Source organism: Meriones unguiculatus, chromosome 4, assembly GCF_030254825.1.
Source record: "Meriones unguiculatus strain TT.TT164.6M chromosome 4, Bangor_MerUng_6.1, whole genome shotgun sequence".
Taxonomy (NCBI): domain Eukaryota; kingdom Metazoa; phylum Chordata; class Mammalia; order Rodentia; family Muridae; genus Meriones; species Meriones unguiculatus.
In genome coordinates this window covers 118955492-118961491 of record NC_083352.1, presented here as the reverse complement: position 1 = coordinate 118961491, position 6000 = coordinate 118955492, and the positions used below count along the sequence as shown (strand labels likewise).

The following is a 6000-nucleotide window of genomic DNA, read 5'->3' as shown; positions in this document are numbered from 1 at the left end:
GTCTGCTCCTGAAGGTCTGGGGGTATCATACAGGATGGAAATGGGGAGGGAGAATTGCCCTTACTGGATGCCTGGGGGAAGAATGCTTACACATACATACACATATATATGCATGGGTATATGCACGCATGCCCAGGCATACACAGCACACATTCACACACACACACACACACACACACACACACACACACACACACACACCACTCTCTTACGCCTGAACAGAGGTGACAGCCGTGATCCGCAGCCCACCTGGGAGCGGTACGTGAGAACAGAAATAGACTCCACCTGAGTCAGAGGATGAGTCAGAATGTTCTGAGGAGCTTCAGAAGGGAAGAGCAGGAGGGGCTGATGATGAGGAAGGGAGCCAAGCCCCCAGGGGAGAGGGAGGAAGAGCAGGCAGTTCCTCAGGCAGGGAGCAAGGAATGACTGTCTTGAAAGGGAAAGGGCCCCCTGCTCCACCAACTGTTTCCCAAAAAGCAGCCCACACTGGGGAGTGAAACAGGAGGCTGAAACTTTTCACTAGTTCTATGGCTTCATGGTTGAAGGCTTCTCTAGGAATTAATCTCCTGCTTCCCATCTCCCATGCAGTTTTAGAGAAAGCTACAGGCACAGTGAGAGCAGGTGTGGAGCGCACGGCTGTGAGAGTCACGTAGTGTGATCCTCCACAGATGGACACTACTGCTTGCTGCCGCAGGAACCAATGGCAAGTCCTTAAGGGACCAACCACATCGTCTGTGGCTTCCAACTGTAACTTAATTCTGAGCAAATCCCTTCATATGGCCCAAATGTCACTGCATGATCTGCCTTCTACCTGCTTTCCCAGCTTCAGCCCATCCCTTCATTCATGCCATCAGCCCAGGTACCCACAAGCAGCCATGTTGTTCCCTTTCCATTCAGACAGAGGTTTGGCTCCTGTTCATCTTTTCGCCTGGGAACTCCACAGTCATGGCTCTATGACTTTCTCTATTGCTCTATTGCTTTCTCATCATGGCCTTGGCAAACGCATCCCCAGCACACACTTAGAGAGTTCTCTGTGACTACTCTACCTGAAGGCAAACTTTCTGTATCCTCCCTCATATCCCATCCGGGAGCTGGTAAATGTAACAGCTGCTTCTCAGAGGAAAATAAAAGCCCTGGTTTATTGTGTTTGTCAGTTCTCACAGAATAACATTCCCATCAGGGTCAAAACGAAGCTCACAATCTGAAGCCACAATGTATAGAGTTAGAGAAAGAAGCAAGGCCACCTACTGTTAGGTTATTTCCATGGTACAGATAACCTCCAACACAAACGTAGTTGCAAAATGAACAATGATACATTTCATTTAATTTTTTATTTGAATAGAATGCATTTAATGGTAAATACATACAACTTAAATTTTTCATAATGCCTGTATTGATTGGATAAGAGCCTCACAAAATCCTTCAAATCATGAGGCAATGTGAGTCAGCCCTGATTGCCTATCACTATTTACCCCTTTTTAAACGTACAATTGTTTTCCCTCCTTGCTTTCTTTATGCTGGCCTCTCTCGTGTGGCCACACTAGGGGTGGAAGATGTGACTGATTTATTTATAGCCATATCCTAACAGCCCAGCACAACACCTAGCCCACAATAGGAATTCATTGAATATTTGCTAGATGAATGCACCTACCCACAAAAGAAAAGCGTACATGAATAGGTGAGTGAGTTCAATGGGTGTCATGGGGTTGGGCATCCCTGCTGAGAACTGAAAAGGAAACACTCACCTTGATCAACCCACCTTAAATCCCAAGAGGCTTGTTTGGGTGCAACCCAAAGGGTGTGGGGAGGAGTTGCCAGGAGCAACCCCGGCTGGGAGGTTTCAAGTCAGTGGAGATGGGCAGTGGCAGGGCAGCTGAAATCGTTGGAGAAGGTTCTTGGGGAGGCAGAGACAGCATCTGTAGTCTCTCTGCAGCTGAAGTGACCCACTGGTTCCTGGGCTCTCAGACACAGCCAAATGCCACATTGTTCTCTGTCATGACCGTCTTTATGGGGGACTTGGTGGGAGACCCAAACAGGCCACCTGGATGCCAGAATTTTCTGTATTTTCTTGTGTGTCTAGGATCTCAGCCACTTATGATCCCCAGGCAAGCTACACCCATCCAGGTAGGGATGTCCAGCACCCAGGAGAAAAGGAGCTCATCAGCCAAGGACCTCATTGCCCTAACACCAAGCGAACACCTCGCTTTGCCTGCCTGTCTGCAGCATCCAGCACAAAGCCTGAGGGGAGGAAATGAAGAGAAGGCTTCCAGCGTGAAGGAGCCGTGAGTAAGGCACCTTCCCAGCAGAGTCAATATGAATCAACCTCCCTTTCCCACTCAACCCAGGCCTGGAGCTAGCACTCACAGCAAGAGCCCAGTGATGCCAGGCCATCTCTGCCCCTGACTGCCACCAAGGACAGGAGCCAAGAACCCAGCCCAAGACAGTCAGACTGGAGCCACATTCCAGCTTTCCCAATCTCTAGCTAGGGCCTTCATTTCATCATCTCTAAAATGGGGACAAATCATCACTCCCTCACCAAGAGGCTGGGAAGAGTAAATGAAAGGATCAGGGACTTGTAAATTTCCTGAAATGGTGAAAGAGTGTTGGAATATTCTTCCTTACTGTGTGTTTATATAGCCCTATCTTCATGTCCTGAGTACTTTATATATATTAAAGCATTAATATACTTAATACCATACTTATATTTAGCTCTGATTCTTGCTGTATCATTTTTTTTTCATTTTACATCATTAGTTCAAATTGGTTTTGGTTTTTGATACAGAACGAGTCTCTCCTTCTTTCTCACTCATTTGCTTTACCATAAAGTGGAGCACTGAGACACATGGCTGCTAATCAATGCACTGCTTCCACTCCTATGGAGCTCTTCTCTTTTTTGCTGCTCTCTGGAGTCACACCATCTTCTAGTCCTCTTTACCTTTCCAGCTGCAGAATGGATCCTAATGCAAGGACCTGACCCTGCAGTCTGGGCCCATATATGCTCCGTTGCTAAGAAACCATGAGAATGGTGCCCAGCTTGCTCACCTGCAGGGCTCTGGGTTCCTGATATGTGGGACCAGTCATGCTAGAGGCACTAGAGAAGGTCTTGAGAGATAAAGTTCCTAGCACTGACAAGTCCACTCATCCTTATGTCAACAAGTATTTACTGAGCACCTACTGCATGCCAAGGGTTGTACAATGCTCTGGGAACAAGGCAAGCAAGAAGACTGTCTGCTTCTTCCATTCTGGCCTTTTGGCAGATGAAAACTAAGCAAGCTAACATATAAGCAAGCACACTTCTGTCAGAAAACACTGTAAAGAGCATAAAATAGGCTGGAAGTCACAGTGGCAGGACAGCAGTCACTGGGAGCTTAGGTAGGAATGCAGATAGAGCCAGCCATGAGCTAGAGAGGGAGTAGAAGGCCCTCTGTTAAAGGTACAGGCTTGGATGGCTGAAGGTCTAGAAGACAGAGCAGCACAGCCATCAAGATCAGCAGGCTGGGCTGGCTCTGATGGCACCAGTGAGTCACATAAAGGAGCCTGGGCTTTCTTCTGAGGGTGCTGGGGAAACACTGAAGAATTTCAAGAAGGAAATGCGGCTCTCCTAACTTTCAGCCGTCATTTATTTGCTTGTACACAAGACCCTTTTTACATAATTTGTAGGGCATGGTGCAAAATGGAAATGACACCATTAAAAGTTTCAAGATGGCCTGGGGCTTTTCCAAGCATGGGGTCCTACCCACAGAGCCAGGCCTGCTCATACAAATCTACGTTGGCTTTAACATAGCTTTCCCGAATTTGACAAGCATGTATTGGAGGCCTAAAATAAGCTTGGCACTGAGCCAGCGAAAAATTGAGGGACCCAGCTACAAAGACCAGACTGACCTTAATTTTCCTTTTGATTCTCTAAACACATAGAAGGCCAGAGGACTGACCACTCTCTCATATTTTCTGGTGCTCAGACCCACAAGGGCTCAGACCTTCTTCTACTGAATAGCTTAGCTCCATACTGAGGAATAATGAGACCGGTTATTGCAGGTCTACCGTGCTGCTGACACGTACCTGCCTACGTTATTTCACCAAACCTCCTGTTAGGACTGGAATCTGAAATGTTCCCTGCAGGCTAGTGGCTTGAATGCTTGTTTCCAGAGCTGGTGGCACCATCTAGGCAGATGAGGAGCCTTTATGTGACATGGCTGAGCTGGCAGAAGTAGCATACAAAGGGTCAGTTTTTGCCGGTTAGAGCCTGGTCCCTGGTCCTAGCATCCTGCTGACTTCAGCCACACTGTAAACCACTACCACTCTCTCTGTCACCAGGCTCTGCCCGTGCCTTCTGTAAGCTGTACTACCCGATGAGCTGAGGCTAGCCTGCAGCCTGGGTAACTTAGCAAGACCCTTGTCTCAGAATAAAAAAGGGAAAGAGAGCAGAGCTCAATGGTAGAGCACTTGCCTAGCACTCCCTACCACTGAAAAACCAAAAAGATTAGGCTACAACCTTTAATAACCTCAAGAAGGAGTAATGCCTGTGGGGTTTTTGCCATGCTCTGTGCCTTATCCTCAACACTCCACATAGGTTTTCTTAGCCTTTTCTATCCCTAATCCCTACTTCCCTGGTGAAAATCAAGACTCAAGGGTTAAGTACCTTATCTGGTGCTTCCCACCCTCAAAGAAGTGCGGCTGATGGTCAAACCCACGCAGATAACTCCAAAGTCTCAGCCCTTGACGCTAACCTCTCAGTTGCTCCCCCTCCACTAAGGCTATGACTATGTCCTCCTGCCACTGGTCCATTGGTCAGGCTCCTGTGAGAAAGGTCAGCTCTCAGAAGTCCAAGGAGCCTTGCCCAGAGAGACCATCTGAGGCTTTGACCTGGTGTCAACATCAGAGCTGAAAATTGCTTCATGCCTGGCCCAAGAGGAACAGGAAAGTCTGACTTCTCCCCTAACCATGGGAAAGCAATCTCTTCTATTAAAAAAAAAAAGCAAGAACAGAACATGAGCATGGTATGTCAAGCCCCTTTTGTCACAGTCTTTCCCATTGCCTGAGTCTCTGGACTAACAGAGATGGTTATCTCGAAAGAGGAACACTCCTTCACTCTTGGTTTCTAACCAAGGATCTGAGAAACTTCCTTAAAAAAAGCACCAAGTGGAAGAGTCTGGGGCCAGGCTTGACCCAGGAAGGCTAGGCCCCTGCTCTCTAGTACAGCCTTGCAGGAACCATCAAGAGAGATCGGCACTGCCAAGAAAGAGGCACGCTGGAGACACCACAGAAAAACCCAGCAGGGAAGGAACACACAGCTCACGTCTACTGGACTCTTCTAGTCTGTCTTGTCTGACTGTGGCCTAGGGCAATGCTTGTATCTGTGAGAACCCAGCAAGAACCCACAGCAGCACTCAGGAAATGTGGAGTCTGTGCTATCACTTTGTCTCAGCTGATCCTGCTCTCCTAAATTAAGTGAAATGGCCTCTATTTAGGAGCATGTGCAAGGTATTTCTAGGTCCCATGGAGTTGCAAACGGTTCGCTATGGAAAGCAGAGGGCACGGTGCTCGAAGGTGTGGTTTTGCAGATCATAACGTCTCCAGCTGATTTCTGAGGCTCAGGTCCAAGTTTCCTTGGTAAAGACCTATACTCTCTCTGCTGCAGGACTCCCTATTCTCATATTCTTTCTTATTATCATTATCATTATTATTATTTTTTTATTCACTTTGTATTCCTACTGTAGTCCCCTCCCTCATCTCCTCACAGTCCCACTCTTCTTCCCTCTTCCTCCCTATTTCCCTCCCCTAGCCCACTGATAGGGGAGGTCCTCCTTCCTACTATCTGATCCTAGCCTATCAGATCTCATCAGGACTGTCTGGATCCTCTTTCTCCGAGGCCTGCACGCCAGGGGTCAGTGATCAAAGATCAGGCAACTGAGATTAGGCCAATGACTATCCCTATTCCCCTTAATAGGGAACCCACATTCTCATATTCTTAATGTCATTTCTTCCTCTTCCCTAGTTTGC

At 47.7% G+C, this 6000-nt stretch overlaps 1 long non-coding RNA gene across 1 annotated transcript in view; it reads right to left on the bottom strand.

Moving 5' to 3' along the window:
• Positions 1-5079: 5079 nt before the first annotated feature.
• LOC132653536 (uncharacterized) overlaps positions 5080-6000 on the bottom strand; it is a 63263-nt gene continuing 62342 nt past the window's right edge. Inside the window, exon 4 of the long non-coding RNA XR_009591266.1 lies at positions 5080-5090. This is a non-coding gene — a long non-coding RNA (uncharacterized LOC132653536). The remainder of the gene's footprint in view (positions 5091-6000) is intronic.